Raw genomic sequence first — 22,715 nt, forward strand, 5'->3', positions numbered from 1 at the left:
ACCAAGTATTGTGTTTTGAATACACCTTCTTCAAGGGGAAAACGCTTTGCTTCTGTCGGCCAAAAATATAAAAGATTCGTCTGCTGATTATCACGAAGATATAACTGCGGCTTTATTCGAAAGCTGGTTCAGTGAGCAGCTTCTCTCAAATATTCCTCTAAACTCGGTTATTGTTATGGATAACGCTTCGTATCATTCTCGGTTATTGACTACAATACCAAACAATAACACAAAAAAGCAGATATTGTTGATTTCATCCGAAATCATGACATGGAAATCCCCGAAAAGATTCCAACGAAAAAGGTATTACTGGCGACCATAAAACAACGTAATTTCAAAAAAGAGTATATTATTGATTCGATGTGTGAAACACATCAATTCTCTTACGTTTGCCTCCATACTATTGTGTGTTCAATCCAATTGAAATGGTTTGGGTCAAATGAAAGAAAGCTTGCGGAAATGTAATCAGTCACCGACTTTGAATGCTGTAGTGCTTGACAATATAAGGCGAGTGGTGAATGAAGTAGGTAATAGTGATGTGTGGAAGAACTGTGTGGCCCACGTTATAAAAGAAGAGAACAAATATGATGTGCAAAGTTCCAAAGTTCTGATCGTTATTCAACCCGATGATGATTCCACCTCATTCGAATATAGTGAAGAAAAATTTTGATTTTTTTATCAATTTTGTTGGCCTCTATTATTTTGTAAATATCTGTTTGACGAGAATTCGGTGTGATTATTTGTGTTTTCATTGTATTTTAGAGTTTTCGACTCGGAAATCAACTACCTTAAATTTCGAAGTTTTTCATAATTACCCATGGTGGAAAAATTCAGTTGAGATAACTTTTTCATGGGGTGATCAATTGCTATGATTGTAAAAATAAGTAACTGAAAAACTAACACTGAAAAATAATATGCCGACGCCTATGTCGGCATATTATTTTTTGCTGTTCCAATTGGTATTGGAAATGTATACTCGACAGAAATTTTTGTGAATTATTGTTAGACCATTTGCAAACAAAAGCACAGATACGTATTCGGTATCGAAGAAGTTCTGATATGCACTTTTTGGTATGTCCTTGAGCTCTCTCAGCGATTCGGTTTTTATCCCTACAACCGTGGCAAAACGCCGTCCTTTCATAGGTCTCATCATCTTGGGAACGGGAAAAAGTCGCAGAGGGCCAAATCTGGTGAATACGGCGGCTGATGCATGATTACATTGTTGTTTTCGGCAAAAAAATTATAAAGAAGCAATGACGAGTGAGTTGGTGCATTATCATGATACAAACGCCGTTAATTAATTGTTTTTCCACAATACCATTACGTTTCTTGCGTAATGCTCCTCGCAAGCGACGCATAACTTATTGACCATACCACTATGTGGCAAGAACTCCGTACTACGACACATTAATCGGAGACATCGGTGAGCAAAATCTTGACATTTGATCAAACTTGGCGGGTTTTTTTGAACTTGGCTCCCCTTGGCTCTTGCATTGGGACGATTGGACTTTGGTTTCGGTGTCATAACCATATACCAATGATTCTTCACCACTTATGATTATTTCAAGTAAATCTGGATCGCCTTTGACGCGTTATTTAAAAATTCCTGAGCGATTCTTATGCGCCGGTTTTCTTGGTCAAAATTAACATGAGCTAACCGATATGCCTACATTATCAGCAACTTCTCTAATAGTGAATCGACGACTCTTCTTAACGATTTACTTCACTTTCTGAACATTTCAATCGGTTGTTGATGTGCTGAGGCATCCAGAGCAAGCGTCGTCATTCACATCTTCTCGATCTTCTGTGAAAAGCTACCATTTATAAATAATTTCCTGACTTGAGAATACAATCACCGTATTGTTTCCAGTCGCAGACCCAACACAGATATATCTACCTGCCTAGGAACGTATCGACTGTATTTCAAATGGAAATTTACGCTATTGAATTGTCTGCGGAGATATTGAAAGAATCCAACCTCATGCAGAAGTCGATAAAAATATTCTCGAACAGTCAAGGGGCGTTGGAAGCTCTTAGCTCCTACGGATCAACGTCTTAATTGGTAGCAAATTGCCAAAAACGACTCTCCTCGATAGGAATATTTAAGAGATCTGTATCTGTATCTGTATCTGTAGAGTAGGGAGGGTGAGTGTAAGCCGACGCACTTAGGCCACATGTGACCCATTGTACTCCTCCAGAGGAGTTGTCCTCCTAGGTCGTCGTCCATCCTGTCCTTTCCAGGAAGGTGGACAGGTCGCTGGGAGACATCTCCTTTATATCGGCAGGTGTAGGCCAAGACTGGCCGAACACACACTTTTAACAGATTATCTCTGGTCTGGATTCCTGGCCATACTGGCCCGGAAAGCAATGAGGCTGCTGATTCCCTTGCAAAGGAGGGTGTTATAAGCAGCTTCACCGGACCAGAACCTGTCATTGGCATCGCTTTAGGCTTTGCCAAACGAATACTGAACACCTGGATGGCAATAAGATTTATGGACTTCCAGGCCAGTATGGCCAGGAAGGCAATGAGGCTGCTGATTTCCTTGCAAAAGAGGGTGTTGTAAGCAGCTTCACCGGACCAGAACCTGTCATTGGAATCGCTTTAGGCTTTGCCAAACAAATACTGAACACCTGGATGGCAATAAGATTTATGGACTTCCAGGCCAGTATGGCCAGGAAGGCAATGATGCTGCTGATTTCCTTGCAAAGGAGGGTGTTGTAAGCAGCTTCACCGGACCAGAACCTGTCATTGGCATCGCTTTAGGCTTTGCCAAACAAATACTGAAGACCTGGATGGCAATAAGATTTATGGACTTCCAGGCCCGTATGGCCAGGAAGGCAATGAGGCTGCTGATTTCCTTGCAAAGGAGGGTGCTGCTTCATCCGACCAGAACCTGCCATTGGCATTGCTTTAGGCTTTGCCAAACAAAGACTGAACACCTGGATGGCAATAAAATTTATGGACTTCCAGGCCAGTATGGCCAGGAAGGCATTGCGGCTGCTGATTCCCTTGCAAAGGAGGGTGCTGCAAGCAGCTTCATCCTACCAGAAATTGTCATTGGCATCGCTTTAGGCTTTGCCAAACAAAGACTGAACACCTGGATGGCAATAAGATTTATGGACTTCTGGCAGAATCTTCCAGGATTGGCTCACTCTAGGGCGTTTATTCACCCTTCGAAGCTTGATAGCAAACTGTTGTTGGACTACAGTAGGAATGAACTACGATGTCTAATAGGCCTTCTCACAGTTCACTGTCATTTTAATCATCATATGCAGAGACTCGGACTGTCGGAAGACAGTGTGTGTCGCCTCTGTTTGGAAAATGATGAGAAAGCAGAGCAAATACTTTGTGCCTGCCCCGCTGGGGACCGAATCAGGTTTTCATAGTTTGGCAGAGCCGTACTCTTACCATCTGACCTGAAAGACCACTCACCATACAAACTAATCTGCTTTGTTAAGAAGGTGGGTTTATTTTGTCGAGTGTGAACAGGTGTGAGCCACAATAAACCCTTGCGGGTTGCTGTGGAGGGTCGAATAGACCCACTCACTTTGGACCTAACCTAACCTAACAATCACCGTATGCCACTGTTAATATTTCAAGTGTTCTTGAGCACTTAATTCCATTTTTTTACACAATACCTCCAGGTGATCTACTTGAATTATTTCAGCATGGTCCTGCTGCTGTACGAACGAGAAAAAACTAGGAGATTAACCTCTGTCAGGTATCTTGCATGAATGTCCGTCGGATATAATTCAATATCCAGTGTGGTATTAACCGGAGAAAAGTAGTTTATTTTATCCTGATATTGCTTTGAAAAAACTCTCAAATAAGGTGTTATTCGATTATTATTGTTTCCATTTGCTAATTTTGACAGTTATCCTAATTTCAAATTTTTGAGATAATGGTCAATATGGGGAGGGGTGGCAGACCAGAGACTTATTTTTATATAGAAATGTATCACTCTGAAAACTGAGGTTGACGTGTTTTGCGCTTTTTTATCTGAAAAAGAAATAACCTAATTAGGATGGCATAGTCAACTGGAATGCACTGTATATTGACTTGCCGTCAATAGTCAAGAGGCTTACTGCTGAGTTTAATCATTTATTCATTTATTTCATACACAACTACAGGATGAACCAAATTACAGAATAGGGAGAAACAGTGGCATTTACAAATATGTACTTAGATAATATAATTTGTGAATCTATATTAAAAAAAAAATTAAAACAGAACTGTCAGTTAGCTAAGAAATGTCTTTCGATTTGTATAATCTGGCAGTTGAATATATCCAGGACACTACTGACAGAATTAAAGGGATCGCACATTGTGTAAATTGGAGATTTTTTCATTATATTTGTACGCGGAGTGTTGAGATAAAATGTGACAATCTCTAGCCAAAATATCACTTTGGTATATCTGATTCTGATGTAAAAACACGCCTTCTGATGATATCAAGAAGTTCAAATTGAAAACGGTATCGAGAAGCGAATTAAATCTTTTCCTTGTAGATGCCTAATGACAAAGCAGATTCCGTCGATTATATTTATTTTATGTTATATACTGTATTTGTAAGGCCATGTTAGAGGAAACTGAATTCAATACTCGCCCCCATTGACAGGCACTCACTCACTTTATAGTTTATTGTTTGAGGTTTATGATAATGTTTATTGTCATTTGTTTTGAGGCCATTATATACCAAACAGTGGAATATGCCCATATTATTTCACGTACTCGACCGATGGTCATCGTTATATTTGTTCCACTACTCGAGGATGTGATAAAGCAACTTATCAAGTTCATGTCGTACTTATGATGAATGTCTTAATGCTTCCATATCATCATTTTGTTTCCGTTCAGCCCTAGAATTTCATGAAAACATATTCATATGAGAATTTTGAAATTTACAATTTTTCACATATTTGGAAATACAGTAATTCTGTGCAGAAAATGTGAATTAACCATTATACCTTTTCCAAACGTGAAGGTACATTTGGTACACGTCTTTGGTACACTTTAAGAAAGTTGTCATAGTGATACAGCACTTTTGTTATGATGAGGAAAAATTGTTTTCAGTAGATTCATTTCATGTAATGACAAACTCGTGAAGCAAGCATTTTGGAGAGTCACATAATCTAGGAAATCAGTCATCACTTCAAAAAGAAACCAGACTTCTTTTTGCAATAAATGATGTTTTGAAGTTGATGGTATAAGAAGTCATCTTAACCTGAACAAGAGGATTAATTACTTTTGTTTTCGGTGATCACAAAGTTCATTATGAGCTGATTATTGCCGAACTTCGAAATCATCGGAATATTAACGTCAGGAAAGTCATAACATTTTTAATGATTTTCACAAACTGTTCCATTCATTCTTTTGGTCCATATAGTTCCACAGAAACCTGGTAGATATTTTCTGTGGAATAGTACATTTTATTTATCTAATGATTGATTCCCCCCCTTTTATTTTTTGAACGAGTCAACTAAAAAATTGAAATTTGGGATAATAAAATTAATGCATGAATACTTTATTTTGCAGTGAAATTGACAGATGAAACTTTCAAGATGGCGACTGGGCGCCACATGGGAAAAAATTAAATGGAAAGGGAGGTCTTGTGACATATCTTTTTGAATCCTGACAAATGCTTCACAACCCTAGAATATAATGTCAATATCTTCAGCTACTACAAAATGGTGTAACTTTCAATAATTACTTGAATACATTGACATTTAACTACATAATATGAGGTAATAAGCTTGAGGTCAGTTCAGAAGATGCTCGAAATGGTTGCCTTGAACTTCTTGACATATGAACAGCCTATCCGATATTTCACGCCGAACATTTTCGAACACAGTAACGTCAATATCTCTACAAATATGTATTATTCTCTGCCGTGTATCCAATATTGAAGCAGGTTCAGTTTCGTACACCTTTTGCTTCGAATAACCCCATAAAAAAGTCTAAAGGTGTCAAATCTGGCGAGCGGGCTGGCCATTCTGTAGGACTTCGACGGCCAATCCAACGACCGAGATTGAATTCATTAGGATTCGCTTCGGCGATTTCAGTGATGAGAGGGTCAACAGCAGTTTTCAGAACAGAACAGAGGTTTCACAATATGGTTTTCCAATATTCCTGCCAAAACGTTAATTTTTTCTGGATACTGGACATGTGTTTCCTGGAAAACGTGAGGGTTGGTGTCACTATAGTAACGGCAATTTTATCTGTGAACATTGCCGTTTGAAAATATGTACATTCGTCACTGAAACAAATATTGTGGAGATAGGTAGGATGCCTTGCAATGGTTTCCGTCATGATTTCGCAGAATTCTGTTCTACGATCAGGGTCATCTTTAGTTAATTGGTGTACATTTCAATTTTGTATGGATGATACCTATTCCTTTCAAAAGTCTCCACACAGTAGAAGGAGACACCTCACAAAGATTCGCGAAGGAATAAGTAGACTGTTCAGGATATTCTACCATCTCACCAATTATTTGCACTTGCTGTTTTTCCGGAATGGACGGATGACCTGGTGGCTTTTTGTTAGGTACACTACCGGTAGTTGTAAATTTGGATACAAGTTTCGTCAAATATTTTCTACAGATAGGACGATTCGGAAAACGTTCATTGGAAATCCTTTCGGTCTCGTGAAAGTTACGCGTCGCACCGTAAATTAAAAAATCGATTCAATTTTTTCTTCCAATGGACGATAATTGACCATTTTAGAGATTGTTGACGTGGTACCTTTCTACTGGTAAAACCGAAAACTAAATGAGAATATTCTAACTGAACAATGATGTTCATTGTCGTACTGACATTTTTATCATTTTAATAAACAAAAAATAACTTAACAAATCTTATCGGGTTGTTGGAATTGTCATATGACGGATAAAAAGGAATGTTTCTAGAAATATCGATATTAACATGTTTGTCTTCAAGAAATTATTAAATATTCCGCCATTTTGTAGTAGGTGAAGATAATGACTTCATATTCTAGGGTTGTGAAGTATTCGCCTGAAGCTTCACAATAATGTGTCACAAGACCCCCCTTTTCATTTAATTTTTTTCCCCAGATGGCGCCCAGTCGCCATCTCGAAAGTTTCATCTGTCAATTTCACTTCAAAATGAAGTATTCATGCATTAATTCCATTATCCCAAATCTGACAATAGTATACTCAAATCTTTCACAAGTGTCAAACTGTAATATCATTTCCATGGCAACTAAGATTTAAATTGAAATATTAGGTCTTAGTTTTAGTTAATTTACGTGAAAACTTGAATGTAATTCCGTTATTTTCATTAAAAATATTTACGCTGTTTGTTTTTTTTTTCATCTGGCGGCACTTTATTGTTAAAATCATAAAAAAAATATTCTCATGACTATATCTGTTGATATAGGGTGTTTTTTGTAACTGTTTCGCTGTGTGGGTTTTCAAATTTTTGAGTTGTCATAACTTTGTTAATAATGAATATTTTTTCATGAAATTTTGGTCACACCTATTTAGAGGAACTCTCAATCCAGTGGCGTAGTGATTTTTTTCAATAAAAAAATCTCTAATAAAAAATCCCGATTTTCGACTAAGTAAAAATATCGTAGTATGCCCTGAAACTTTAATAAACATTTCAAATTTTGTCCCAAGGTAGACCTTTTAGTACTTGACATTAAAAGAAAATTATTAAAATCGATTTACAACTTCAAATTTTAGGGGGGTGTTTCCATTAAAAATGGGTCACAGTGTATGAGATCCTATGTCGCCAACCAATACATACAAAAAATTAATCTAAGGCACGAGTTTTGAACTTTTTGAATTTTATTTTTGTATTGATTTGTTAAACATGGGCCATAAAGAACATCCGCATAAAAAAAACTGAAAGCACCAAAGATTCACATAAGGACTTATTCACATAATAAGACAGAATATGTCGTTTACCATAAATGATTTTTAGTGCAGAATAGGCACGTTGTAAGAAGTTATTTATAAATTTTTCAAATCTCAGATCTACATCCATCAAAACACCAAGATGTTTTCCTTCACTAACAATATCTAGTGGCTCATTTGGAATGAAAATATTCACAGAGTTATTCACTATGGAACGGTATATACGGTATAATATAAAAAATTAAATTTTTAAAAAAAGCTCGGACACGTCGATTTCCAATTAAAGGGGGACACCTTTCAGAATAATCAGATTTTTTGTAGTACGCACCCCCTCGAAGGGGTGCGTCCGACGACCCTTATTAAGATAGGGAAAGTAGGTCGAGTAGCACCTTGTTTTAAAGGTATTTCGAACACCTTTACATCTCTGTTGAAAGAAAATTTTTGTAACGATTAGTTTTCGAGATAATTTGAAGATTTAAAGGTATTTTTATTGAGTTCAACTCTTTTTGAAATAAATCAAATTGTTTTAAGGTACAATTTACGTTCAGAACTTTCATGAAAAAAATAAGTTTTTGCTTTTTGTGGCAACCTGCTAATACGTGTTCATTTGATTTCGTAAAAAAGTAAGAATTATTTGTTTATCACGAGAAGATTTTTTCGGGGGAAGGAATGTACCCTTACATTTTAGGTACATTGAGTGGCAACGACTTATGAAGGTTGCCTTTTGACGTGGATATATTATGCTTCTGATAAAAAAGTGAATCATACTAAAAACTTACCTACACAACGAATACAACCTGCTGATTTCCTTGAATGCTGATGACACAGAAAAGTTTAGACTTTAAATATCCTCACAAAAAGTAGTCCAGTGGTGTTAAATCTGGTGATCGTGCTGGCCATTCAATTGGACCTCTTCTGCCAATCTATTGTCCTTAAAAATGATTATTAAAAAATTTCGAACCTGCTGGGCATAATGGGGTGGTGCACCGTCTTGTTGAAAATGGATAAATTCATCTTGACATCTTGGATTCTGTTCAATTATTTCCACTATACGAGGTTGTATTGCCTCTTCAAGAAGTTGTAAATAACAATCACCGGTTACATTTCCATTAATGAAAAATGGACCTATAATATGATTGCCTAATATTCCGGCCCAGACTTTCAACTTTTGGGGATGTTGGGTATGTATTTCTGCGTATTGTGTTGGGTTTTCATCCGACCAATAACGGCAATTGTGACGGTTCACGCAACCATTTAAATAAAATGAGCTTTCGTCCGAAAAACAGATGTTATAAAGCAGCTCGGGATTTTGCATTAATCTCTATCCCATGCCCTCACAAAACTCCTGTCTTCGGTCAAAATCACCCTCATTGAGTTCATGAACAAGTTTAATTTTGTAAGGATGGAATTTGTGGTTTTTAAGGATTCTCCATGCGCTCATATGGCGATGACTTGACCAATCACTTCAATCGCATTATCGTCATTCACTACCCTTCTCTGAACATTTCTTTTCTTATTTAAAACCGAACCTGACTCCCTGAATTTTGTGACCAAATCCAGAACCTGATTTCTGCTTAGGTGTTTACCAGGGTTTTGCTCGTTAAATAAAATTGACGTTCTATTAGCATTTTGGACGTTGCCAAAATATAAAGCAATAACTGAAAACCTTTCAGCAGTAGTGTAAGGCATTTTTAAACAAATAACAATACACGATCTGTTTAAACAAAACAATCGAAAGATGTACTAATGAAAACTGGAAGAAGAGGAGTGGGTATTGATTTTAAAAAAGGGATTTTATTTAACAAAAAATTTATAAGAAGAACTGCTCGAAAAATTTTTTATTTAGGCATACAAGTTACCGAGTGGTCTGTCTAATGTATTATTAACATGGCAATTTTAACTTCAAATTATCTCGAAAACTAATCGTTACAAAAATTTTCTTTTAACAGAGTTGTAAAGGTATTCGAAAGACATTTATAACAAGGTGCCACTTGACCTACTTTCCCTATGTAAATAAGGGTCGTCGACGGATCCCTTCGAGGGGGTGCGTACTACAAAAAATCTGATTAGTCTGAAAGGTGTCCCCCTTTAATTAGAAATCGACGTGTCCGAGCTTTTTTTAAAAATCTCACTTTTTATATTCAAAAACCGCTCTGTTAAGTTTTCGTTGTTACACACTGTATATATGGAATATATAAAATACAGAAAATATATAGTTGATCATTCTTCAAAATATCTTTCTGCTTATTACCTAGCCTTTTAAAACAGCTTCAAATCGTTTTTACACCTCGAATCCGCAAACCACAACCGCGACATCAACGTTCGTAACTATTTTCTACGAAGTATTGGACGGTATCAAAGATGCAATATATTAACAAAAAGCTGATCGGTTTTTTACCCTCCAAACCAGACAATATAACGGAACAATTAAATTTAGTACGTTTTCAACGAAGGTTATTCACGTGTATCGGAGCGATCTAGGAATCGGACGTTGAAAGAATACTGAAGCACCTTAGTTGTGTCTAGAATTATTCAACAATGGTACTTCGTTTTGGGTATGCTGATTCCAAACATTTGAAATAAATAAAACCTTTTACGGTTAGATCATGCTGTATTTTAAGAACACTCTAGTGAATAATTAGTTTTTCGATTACTATTAATTATACAGCGTGACTCACGGTCGATGGTAGGTTAGACGTTTCTGGAAAATGCAAAGCATGCTTTTTCTGAAAATTTCCCCTCTCATATTTCCTAACCTGTTCTATCGATCTAAAATATTTTCAGGATTGCGGCGTTGCCACTTCCATCAAAAGGTCCTAGCAACTTTTTTTTTATGATAGTTTGGACAAACTCTAAATATTCAAATAACACCAAGAAATCGACTCCATATCATACAGAGCGTGCTAAAATTACTATTATTTCTAGTGTGCATAAAAGTAGTCAAAAGTTCATTTTCTCAAATGAAACCCCCAGTATATTACTCGGTAAATTGAAAGATGGTGAAAAATGCTTCGAAATGATATATCATGTCCCTATACCTAAATCGTCAAGTTTTCTCAAAAAAGTCGCTTCTTCTAGAAACATTATTTGCTAAAATTACTATTATTTCTAGTGTGCATAAAAGTAGTCAAAAGTTCATTTTTTCAAATGAAACCTCTGTATATTACTCGGTAAATTGAAAGATGGTGAAAAATGCTTCGAAATGATATATCATGTCCCTATACCTAAATCGTTAAGTTTTCTCAAAAAAGTCTCTTCTTCTAGAAACATTATTTGCTAAAATTACTATTATTTCTAGTGTGCATAAAAGTAGTCAAAAGTTCATTTTTTTCAAATGAAACTCCTGTATATTACTCGGTAAATTGAAAGATGGTGAAAAATGCTTCGAAATGATATATCATGCCCCTATACCTAAATCGTCAAGGTTTCTCAAAAAAGTCGCTTCTTCTAGAAACATTATTTACTAAAATTACTATTATTTCTAGTGTGCATAAAAGTAGTCAAAAGTTCATTTTTTCAAATGAAACCTCTGTATATTACTCGGTAAATTGAAAAATGGTGAAAAATGCTTCGAAATGATATATCATGTCCCTATACCTAAATCGTCAAGTTTTCTCAAAAAAGTCTCTTCTTCTAGAAACATTATTTGCTAAAATTACTATTATTTCTAGTGTGCATAAAAGTAGTCAAAAGTTAATTTTTTCAAATGAAACCTCTGTATATTACTCGGTAAATTGAAAAATGGTGAAAAATGCTTCGAAATGATATATCATGCCCCTATACCTAAATCGTCAAGGTTTCTAAAAAAAGTCGCTTCTTCTAGAAACATTATTTGCTAAAATTACTATTATTTCTAGTGTGCATAAAAGTAGTCAAAAGTTCATTTTTTCAAATGAAACCCCTGTATATTACTCGGTAAATTGAAAGATGGTGAAAAATGCTTCGAAATGATATATCATGCCCCTATACCTAAATCGTCAAGTTTTCTCAAAAAAGTCGCTTCTTCTAGAAACATTATTTGCTAAAATTACTATTATTTCTAGTGTGCATAAAAGTAGTCAAAAGTTCATTTTTTCAAATGAAACCCCTGTATATTACTCGGTATATTGAAAGATGGTGAAAAATGCTTCGAAATGATATATCATGTCCCTATACCTAAATCGTCAAGTTTTCTCAAAAAAGTCGCTTCTTCTAGAAACATTATTTGCTAAAATTACTATTATTTCTAGTGTGCATAAAAGTAGTCAAAAGTTCATTTTTTCAAATGAAACCTCTGTATATTACTCGGTAAATTGAAAAATGGTGAAAAATGCTTCGAAATGATATATCATGCCCCTATACCTAAATCGTCAAGGTTTCTCAAAAAAGTCGCTTCTTCTAGAAACATTATTTGCTAAAATTACTATTATTTCTAGTGTGCATAAAAGTAGTCAAAAGTTCATTTTTTCAAATGAAACCCCTGTATATTACTCGGTAAATTGAAAGATGGTGAAAAATGCTTCGAAATGATATATCATGCCCCTATACCTAAATCGTCAAGTTTTCTCAAAAAAGTCGCTTCTTCTAGAAACATTATTTGCTAAAATTACTATTATTTCTAGTGTGCATAAAAGTAGTCAAAAGTTCATTTTTTCAAATGAAACCCCTGTATATTACTCGGTATATTGAAAGATGGTGAAAAATGCTTCGAAATGATATATCATGTCCCTATACCTAAATCGTCAAGTTTTCTCAAAAAAGTCGCTTCTTCTAGAAACATTATTTGCTAAAATTACTATTATTTCTAGTGTGCATAAAAGTAGTCAAAAGTTCATTTTTTCAAATGAAACCCCTGTATATTACTCGGTAAATTGAAAGATGGTAAAAAATGCTTCGAAATGATATATCATGTCCCTATACCTAAATCGTCAAGTTTTCTCAAAAAAGTTTCTTCTTCTAGAAACATTATTTGCTAAAATTACTATTATTTCTAGTGTGCATAAAAGTAGTCAAAAGTTCATTTTCTCAAATGAAACCCCCTGTATATTACTCGGTAAATTGAAAGATGGTGAAAAATGCTTCGAAATGATATATCATGTCCCTATACCTAAATCGTCAAGTTTTCTCAAAAAAGTCGCTTCTTCTAGAAACATTATTTTTTTTTAGAATTTGGATTTAGGTAGCAATGGAATTATCAAGCTTATAGCAGTTCGGTTACTTTTATAAGTAAATTACAAAGAGTTATCGACGGTGTTTCCAATCATCTTCCAAAATGAATGCAAATAGCGATTATTCAAACGAAGTTCTTATGAAATTATTTATTATACACGGATAGTGTGATCAAATCATTGCTAGAACTTGTACAAAATTTAACTAAATATATCCTGAATTAACACTAATGAACGAGAGGAAGTAATACACCTTGAGTATCAACAACAAAATACGTTTGTTTGAAGTTGATTGACAATGTTTCATGATGAATTTCACTAGTTCGGACTTCCATTGTCTAATATATAAAATGATTTGAAATCCCTGAAACAACTGAAAAAGAAGAATTAAAAAATGAATAGCTGAAAATAAAAATTATATCAAGCAAAAACCTGAAATGAAATAACATTGAAATAAAATACAAATAAAAATATAACAAAAATTAAATAAAAACAAAGAAATGTTTTTTTTATAAAGAAATGTTTTCTTTATTTTCTTGACAATGGAAGTCCGAACTAGTGAAAAACAACAAAATAGTTGAAACCGATCGGTTTTTTCATTTTCCTCGTTCTTGCTATCTTGAAACTGGTTTTCCTAGGAAGGAAAAGTGTTTTAAATTTGTTGCTCAATCAGGAGGCTACTCAAATACACTCCGAGAATCAGCAACAAACTACTTGGTCTTGATCGGCTGATTTTTTATATTTTTTTAAATTCTCCCTGTTCTTGCTACCTTCTGGAATACAGTGTTTTTTGAATTTGTTGCTTACCAGGAGTATACTCAAATACACCTTGGGTATCAGCAACAAAATAGTTGAAACTGATCGGCCGATTTTCAAGTTTTTTTTTCATTTATCTCGTTTTTGCTAACTTGAAATCGCTTTTTCCTTGAACACAGAGTATTCTAAATTTGTTGCTCTTCGATTACCGTGGTGTAGTGCATCAGAAGTTCTTGATACATGGTCGTATGATTGTCGACTTCATCGAATCCAGAGTTCCCAAATTTTATGCTGACGAAATTAATCGACTTGTGCTACGTTGGCAAAAGTGCACAATTAATTTCGATTGAATTGAATAATTAGTGACTGAGATATTACAGTTCAAAGTTGGCTCATAAAAACCGACAAAACTTTCGAAAATTTGTATTTATTTATAGTTATTCAAAGTAGTAGTTCCTTCCCAAAATACGTTCCTCACATTGAAGTGATGAACTGATTTACAATCAGAAAATTTTCTAACTAACTTTGGGTTTGGGGTATCTAATGTATAGGCTGAGTGAAAACTGAAATGACCACTTATTTAGTTAGTTCGTTTAAAATAAGTTTATTTTCCAGTGTGAATATTGTCCTCAAATATGCAATTCATAAACATCAATATCTCAAATTTATCGCCAATCTATGTTTTCCTGTCAGTTTCGACTTTATTATTGCATGTTTACGGTTAAAAGTTGGTGGTATGGTAAACCACAAAATTTGTTATCGTTACCTTGCTTTCAACGAAACTGATTCATTTGAACCTTGGTGTCAATTAATTGCTTGATTTTCAAGTCGACGTTATTCTTGATTGAATTCATTTTCATTATAAATTCTCAATAGAGAAAAGTTTGGTTTTGCTGAATCGAATACAGGGTGTTCCATCTCAGACGAGTCACCCCGTATATTTCTTATTCCATAGTGCGTAAAAAATTTCCCGAAACACGTCGAATGATTTTGTTTGGGGGACATCTTTTGACGTATATTTTAGGTTTGAACGAGCAACCCCCTAATAGGGGGGGGGGTTTTCAATCCCTCAAACTTGAATAGGGGAGAGGGGTTGAGTGATACTTTATTTGAAGGGTCTTGGAAGCGACATCTTCAGGCGTCACAATTGTATTGAATTCAAATCAATAAACTGACAGTACTTACATGTGTGATTGATGACTTATTCATTTTGTGGTAACCCATGATCATTTTAATGAAATGAATAAAAACACCGGTTTCGGGTTTAACCCCAGTATCAATAATAAAACTGAAATGTGAAGTTTGAAAACTCGGTTATATCGGGAGTTTTCAGATAAGATGTAAGAACCAGGGTGCCAACTTCAAAATTCAACACCGAATATTATAGGGGTTGTTAAACTCATGAATTCAAGAGTGGAGGCCTACATAAATCGAGTTGCTCGTTTAGGGGTGTATATTTCTGGTTTTTAATTGATTTGTTAATTTCCATGGCTTCCAACAAATTAATTTTTTTTTCTTTATTACATATGTGCAGGATTTTGAGGTTATCTTTACTTATCTTGTGTTTTGATCCATGAAGATGTTCGTACATTGTAGATTTTTGGTCCAAACAGACGTGTTCACGCAGCCTTATGTCATAATTTCTACCGGTTTGGCCTGTATATACTGCAGAGCATTTGCTATACTCTATTCTATATACACCTATAGCTCGTTTGGGTTTTGCATTGAAGAGAGTTCTTCCTGAATTATCATTACTGTTGATATTTTGTATTTAGAGAAATAGTTCTGAATATATTCTGAAAGTTTACCTGAGTAGTTGATGCTACTATACTTGATAATGGGGTTAAACCCGAAACCGGTCGTTTAAATAATATTAACTAGTGGTAATTAGACAAAAGTGTTTTTATTCATTTCATTAAAGTAATCTGACAGTAATTGAACATTTCTGGCTCAAACTTTTGAAATTTGGAATTATATTATTGTTCCTAATGATTGATTGATACAGATTTAATATAGGAAATTTTGGGTTCGTCATCTAACAGAAACTTTTTGAATAATGAATGAGCAATTAAATGAGTTGCCAATCATCAATGATATATTTTGAAACTGATTGGTTGGAAGATCTAATGGACTGCAAGGTCGAATTCAAAGACGTTTTATTTGGTTACGAAATTTATGAGTTATAAATAAATATAAGCAACATATTATAGATGCAACGATTGAATAGTAGGAGTAGATAGATCCTTGAATAATAATAATAATCAATTCAGACACATTCATGAGTGTGAAAGTAGTGACACCCGCATGGAAGTTGGGAGTAGGATAAAAACTGTATATAGGATGCAGCAAGACATGAAATATGTTTGTCAAACTCAACTAATACATTCGAAAAGGACATTCAGCGGGATGATTGGAAGTGGCTCACACCTATTCACACTCGACTAAATAAACTCAGCTCCTTAAGGAAACCGATTAGTTTGTATGGTGAGTGGTCTTTTAGGCCAGATAGTAAGAGTACGGGTTTGCCGAACTCTAAAAACCTGATACAGTCCCCAGCGGTCCCCAGTATGTGCTCTGCTGTTTCATCATTTTCCAGACAGAGGGGACACACACTGTCTTCCGACAGTCCAAGTCTCTGCATATGATGATTCAAATGACAGTGACCTGTAAGAAGGCCCGTTAGACATCTTAGTTCATCCCTACTGTAGTCCAACAACTGTTAGGGTGAATAAACGCCTTTGAGTGAGCTAATCTTGGAAAATTCTGCCAGAAATCCATAAATCTTCTTGCCATCCAGGTGTTCAATTTTTGTTTGGCAAAGCCTAAAGCGATACCAACGACAGGTTCTGGTCCAATAAAAGCTGCTTGCAGCACCCTCCTTTGCAAGGGAATCAGCTGCCTCATTGCTTTCCAGGCCAGTATGGCCAGGAATCCAGACCAGCGATAATCTGTTAAGTCTTCCTATCGAGGAGAGCCGGAGGTGTTTTTGATCCATCTTTAAACCAACAACTATCTTAACACCCATAAGTGTACTAACATCCACTAAGTGTACTAACACCCACTTAGTACACTTAGATATGAGGTATCGGAATCGTAACATCTCGATAAATCTCGCGTAAGCCTGGCAGAAATACGGAAGGAAGTCTTAGACTGAATGCTGAATTGAGGCACCGTTGGGCAGAGAGCTACCCGTTAACACCAGCGGGGCGCCTCCCATCGGCCTGTCGTGGGTCTATGAGGTGGCACTTCACCTCGTGGACGTCCTGGAGCTCAATATTGAAGTCTCATCCTGTTGATCCCCCCTTTTCTTTGCCAAGCCTTCTTCTGTCCCCCACCCAGTCACGTTTGTGGCACTTCACCCCGTGGACGTCCTGGGGCTCGATATTGAAGTCTCTACCTGCTGATCCCCCCTTTCCTTTACCAAGCTTTTTTCTGCCCCCCCACCCAGTCCCGTTTGTGAAACTTCACCCCGTGGTCGTCCTCGAGCTCGATATTGAAGTCTCATCCTGCTGATCCCCTCCTTTCCTTCACCAAGCCTTTTCCTGCCCCTCACCCACTCCCGTTTGTGGAAAAGATGTAAATACTGTATATATACTCTGTAAATTGGACCTTACATTGACTATGGAGAAATAGGCAATAACGTTTCGTACTGTTCTTACTGATAGTCTGAGTGATTGAAAGGAAAGGTTTATGTGTATGATTTATTAATATTTTGTGTAAATTGGTTGAAATGTTGGAGTGCTATCCGTGTGAAGCCACGGAGGGTCGCTGGTTCAAAATGAAACTCTTTTGCAACAAAGTGCAGATGTTACAATGTTTGAAATATAAATTATGTTTTCCTCGGTTATGTGGTTCATTACCACTTCATTTTTCACTTCCTCCAGTTATTGATATTTGTTTTGCAGAACAGTGTCATATACGAGGTGTGTTAAAAAAAGTAAGTCGAATGTTCACATTTCGCGGGCTAAAGTTATAAGTGTTTTGCAGGCTCGGCAATTTTCTACTAATGAAAAAATGCATCAGAGAATTTGCATAAAATTTTGTGTAAACAATAGGTTCAGAAGATATGAATGGCGACGCTGGCCCTGGACGCCTCAGCACATCAACAACCGATGACAATGTTGAAAAAGTAAAGAATATGGTTATGTAGACTCAAAGAAGTTGCTGAGGATGTCAGCATATCGGTTGGCTCATCTCAAAATTGCTGAATTTTGACAAAAAAAACTTCGTCAGACGGAATGACGTCAACGGCGATCCAGATTTGCTTAAAATGGTCATAACTGGTGGAGAATCATGGGTATATGGTTATTACATTGAAACCAAAGTCAAATCGTGCCAATGGAAGACCCTAGGAGAGCCAAGACCACAAAAAGCACGTCAAATTCGATCAGATTTCAAGGTTTTGCTCATTGTTTTCTTCGATTAGCGTGGCGTAGTGCATCTGGGGTTTCGCCACGTGGTCGTACGATCAACAAGAAGTATTCTCTTGAGATTATGCGCCGCTTGCGAGAAGCAATACGAAGAAAACGTCAAAAAACTCATAACTCGTTATTGCTTATTCGTATTTTTTTTTCTACAAAAACAACTCCGTACTCATGCCTCAGCCACCGTATTAACCAGATTTGACCCCCAGTGATTTTTTTGTTTCCAAAATTGAGGAGACCCTTGAAGGGATGGCATCTTGCGACGATTGAGGAAATGAAAACGGAATCGCTAAGAGCTTAAACACATATCAAAAAGTGTAGACCAGAACTGTTTTTTTCGAGGAAAAAAAATGCTGGCATAAGTGTAATATATCTGAGGGGGACTACTTTGAAGGGGACAAAATAGAAATTGATAAATGAATGAAAATGTTTTGAGAAAAATGAAAATTCACCCTTATTTTTTCAGTAGACCTCGTATAATAAGCGGTAAGTGAAAAGCAAACCTATGCTAATTGAATGGGTAAAGAACAAGTTTCAGTGTTAATATGGACTTCTGAGGTACCCCTACTCGTGATTGAAAACAAAATGTTAAACAAATAAATGAGAAAGGGTAAAATTTATTTTTCGTTCAATGGAATTTTGCATAAAAATTCGGGATGGGCATGGAATTGGCGATATTCAGATTTTTCTAGTCCTATGCCAAACTCAGGGAAAATATTGTGTGTTCACAAACAATTGAATATTAATTGTTCATTACATTCATCCTGGGATTGACTGTAATATTTGTTTTATATACGTTTATTTATGTCTCGGAATCAGAATAAGTAAACCAATTATGTGTTTCATAGTGAACAATGCACTGAGGTGATTTCACTCATTAAGCACTTGAAATATTTTCATTAGCAAATTCGCAAATATGTAACCTATTTTTCTGTTCTCTTTTAATTTTGCGTTGAAGCCAGCGCCACCTTGCGGTAATGGATCCTTCGAATTGTCTTTCTTCAGTCCTCTATGAGGATTTTTCAATTTTTGTGTGCGTTGGAGGAGATAATTAACAAAATTATTGCGTAAGATGGAACTCCTCCAAAACGAGATTGACAATAAGTAGTTTTCGTTAGTTCGATCTGTTAGAAAGCATCCGGGATTTGAAGCGTTGCATATGATGATAATTTTGGGTCTGTGTTGTACTATATACGATCAACTAATTATTGGCACAATTCCTCAATTCGAAAATTATATGAATTAAGGAAATGGGAATCTGTGAAGTAATGTAAATATTATAGTGCAATGCTTACAAATAATATAGTCGAATATTGAATTGCAGACTAGGCTACTTATCATTAATTTGAAGAGAATTTGAAATTGGCTGAGTACTGGACCATGGGTGTACTTTTTATAGGTAGTAGGTAAAATAAAAGCATGATTTTGCTTCGCATCTACCGAATGTGGCTCTTATATGATATTCTTTTCGTGAGGTTGCAGTAAGTTAGGTATTGGTTCAATGCAAATAAGAAAAACTGTTACTTGTTCGAACTTTTGACAGTGTTTACTGTCTTCTTCAGGACATCGGTAATATATTTTTTATTTATTTATTTATTTCATACACTATTCTACAGGATGAACCCAATTACAGAATAGGGAGTTACAGTGGCATTTACAAATATGTAGTTACATAATATAATTTGTGAATCTATATAAAAAAAATTGAAAACAGAATTGTCAGTTAGTTAAGAAATGTCTTTTGATTCATATAATCTGGCAGTTTAATATATCTAGGATATGACTAGAGGTATCGCACATTGAAAAAATTGGAGATGTTTTCATTATACTTGTACGCGAAGTGTTGAGATAAAATGTGACACTATTCCTAGATGACCGTCTAGGAACCCAAAAATTCAACATATGTAATAGTTGAGAGCAGGTGATGATATTGTTTATGACCTTGAATGAATACAGAAATTGTGAGTTACACTCCATTCATAATAGGGTATTTCTACAGTAGGATAGGTGCCTTCAAGTTTAGAAGATATATATTTTAGGGAGCGCCTCTGTAGGGCTTCTAGTTGATTTATATGAACCTGATAGTAGGGACTCCACACGACAGATGCATATTCCAGTCTAGATCGAACAAAAGTGAAATAAAGTAATTTCAACGTCGAAGCTTTTTTGAAGTCTTTTATATTTCTAACTATGAGGCCATATATGCGATAAGATGCTGTTAGAGTAGTGTCAATATGTTTATTGTAAGAGAGGGATGAATCAAAAGTAACACCTAGATCAGTGAGTGTGTCAGGACGCTCCAGAACTTGATTGGTTATGACGTAGTTGTATAAATTCAAGTTCGTTTTCAGTGAGTAAGACATTACATTACATTTAGATATGTTGAAAGATAGATTATTCTTCCGACTCCATGTAGCAACGCGATTTAAATTCAGGGCGAGACATTTGCAATCATTAGAACATGTTATATTGTGACAGAGTTTCAAGTTATCTGCGTATAAAAGGAAATTGACATCAATCTCAGCTCCGATATCATTAATGAACATATTGAACAATAGGGGGTCCTTGATCTGATCCTTGTGGAACATCAGAAGTGGCTATATATTCGAAAGAAGGCCATTAAATTGGATGTACTGCAATACATTGAGTGATTGTTACAAAATTGGTGGTGGTTGAACGACCTTTCATGAAACCGTGTTGATTGGGACTAATAATGTTGCTGGCATGACAATAGATTGTCTTCTCAAAAAGCATGTCAAACACTTCACAAAAGTTGCATATGATAAAAATTGGTCTGAAATTTTTCATGTTACTTTTATCTCCTCTTTTGGAAATTGGGAAGTAAATTTGGACTTTTTTAGTGTATGTTATAGAATATGTTATACGAAAATATCACTGTTTAAAAAGGACTAGGTAGGTACACACTAACGCGAGAATTGAATAACATTGTTTCACAAATGAACATAAAAACTTTAATTGTGATGAATTTTTCGAAATGAGACTAATGAGACTGACAAAATCGGTAATAGTTATTTCAATGAGTCGGAAAATTTGATCTGGAGGGTGTTTGTAACATAACATTGTTTTATACTCATTTTCACTGCCCTGAAAAAGCTTTCTACTGGAAGCGAAAGCTTGGCAAAGTAAATCAGGGTTTTGATTTTTAACTGAGAGACCCCCGTTAATCCATTTTCCTGTACATTTCTCCAGTCGCTAAGATAATCCACTTATATAATGCAGTCTCCGACTGTATACAGGAGGAAAATGAGAACCCTATTTCCTGCTCAAGCTTTCGAGACTTTAATGACTCCACTTCAGGAACTCTATCATATAATGAGAAATGGTAAACAATTGCCAAACTAGTGGAAAAAGTACTTACGAACGTTGAGGTGACACATAAGAAGCGCGAAAAATGTTTTCCTCAATAAACTATACAATCTGAGGAATATACGAATACTTGATAGACACACTTGATAGACAACAGTGCGTAGTGAAAACGGTGGATGACTCAAATTAAATTAGATTTGTTTTAAATTTTTTTAAATACACCATTGTGAAAGGACTTGTCCGAGTCAACTGTCAAATGTTCTGTCATAAAATAAAATGTAAAAAATTACTATCAACTATTGACTGGAATAATTAGCAGTAGTATTTTAATGGAAATATACCTATACCCACTATTGAATCTTTCAGTTTATGACTCAAAGAGTCATAAACGACAAGTTATAAATCTCTATAACAATTTAAAAGTGACTATTCGAATGAATGGAATGCTGACTAGAAATAATAACGAGTGATATTTCTAAATAGAGTTCTTTCAATATCGTCTATAGTTGATGTATACTTACTGTATACTACAGTATACAGTAAGTATACAGTATACAGTATACAAGGTTCAACTAGAAAGGAGTATATAAAGGGAAAGTATACAAGGTTCAACTAGAAAGGAGTATATAAAGGGAAAGAGATTAATTTTTCGGAAGGGTTTCGGCTTTCTACTTTTTCATCTTTATACAAAAAAAACTTGGGAATCTTCCAAAGAAAGGAAGAAAGCAACTTATTTCAATATACCTAAAGTCTTTAAAAAGATGTGTAGAACATGCAAAGAAGTAACTTTGAGACACAACCTGAAGAAAAAGCCCTCTTGAAACTTTTATATAGGTATATGTTCATATAAAACTAGTTGTTTCGAAAGTATGATTTCTTTCATGTAATTCAATGTTTATATGAAAGTAGTTATTTTGAGAGGCTTTTTCTTCCAGTTTGTGTCTGAAAGTTACTTCTTTCCATGATCCGCACATTTTTGTATCAAGTTATTTTTTTTTAATTGATTGCTTTCTTCCTTTCATTCTAAAATTCCCACATTTTTTTTTTCAAAAAGTATACCTACAAGGTATTATTACAAGACACATTTTCATATAAATATTGAATACAACACATGCATTTTTCAAACGATTCTGTGTAAGTAATGGTAAGTAAAATTGTTGACTTTCATTAAATATTCTTCAACT

General features: G+C 35.3%; 1 protein-coding gene across 1 annotated transcript in view; it reads right to left on the reverse strand.

The window, feature by feature from the left end:
* Positions 1 to 22,715, reverse strand: part of LOC111509072 (uncharacterized) — a 160,585-nt gene that overhangs the window by 137,316 nt on the left and 554 nt on the right. The gene's annotated exons all lie outside the window — the stretch shown is intronic.

This window comes from Leptinotarsa decemlineata, unplaced genomic scaffold (assembly GCF_025532065.1).
Source record: "Leptinotarsa decemlineata unplaced genomic scaffold, Ldec_3_MD MMD2_tig00000505_RagTag_RagTag, whole genome shotgun sequence".
Taxonomy (NCBI): domain Eukaryota; kingdom Metazoa; phylum Arthropoda; class Insecta; order Coleoptera; family Chrysomelidae; genus Leptinotarsa; species Leptinotarsa decemlineata.